The sequence below is a fragment of the Arachis duranensis genome, chromosome 2 (genome assembly GCF_000817695.3).
Source record: "Arachis duranensis cultivar V14167 chromosome 2, aradu.V14167.gnm2.J7QH, whole genome shotgun sequence".
NCBI lineage: Eukaryota > Viridiplantae > Streptophyta > Magnoliopsida > Fabales > Fabaceae > Arachis > Arachis duranensis.
This window is the reverse complement of record NC_029773.3, coordinates 60,725,696-60,726,041: the sequence shown is the minus strand read 5'-3', so window position 1 is coordinate 60,726,041 and position 346 is coordinate 60,725,696. Positions and strand designations below refer to the sequence as shown.

Below are 346 nucleotides of genomic sequence, written 5' to 3'. Positions count from 1 at the left end.
TCAATAAGTTCTTGAGCTTCTGCAGGCATTTTCTTTAGGTGAATGGATCCACCTGCAGAATAGTCCAATGACATTTTGGAAAACTCAGATAGACCATAATAGAATATATCTAATATGGTCCATTCTGAAAACATGTCAGAATGACACTTTTTGGTCATTTGCTTGTATCTTTCCCAAGCTTCATAGAGGGATTCACCATCTTTTTGCTTGAAGGTTTGAACATCCACTCTAAGCTTGCTCAACTTTTGAGGAGAAAAGAATTTATCCAAGAAGGCCGTGACCAGCTTATCCCATGAGTCCAGGCTATCTTTAGGTTGTGAGTCCAACCATGTTCTAGCTCTGTCTC

General features: G+C 39.6%; 1 non-coding gene across 1 annotated transcript; it reads left to right on the top strand.

The window, feature by feature from the left end:
• The first annotated feature begins 132 nt into the window (after positions 1-132).
• LOC127745327 (small nucleolar RNA R71) lies at positions 133-236 on the top strand. Its single transcript, XR_008006524.1, has one exon. It is a non-coding gene; the product is annotated as a small nucleolar RNA R71 (small nucleolar RNA).
• Positions 237-346: the final 110 nt, after the last annotated feature.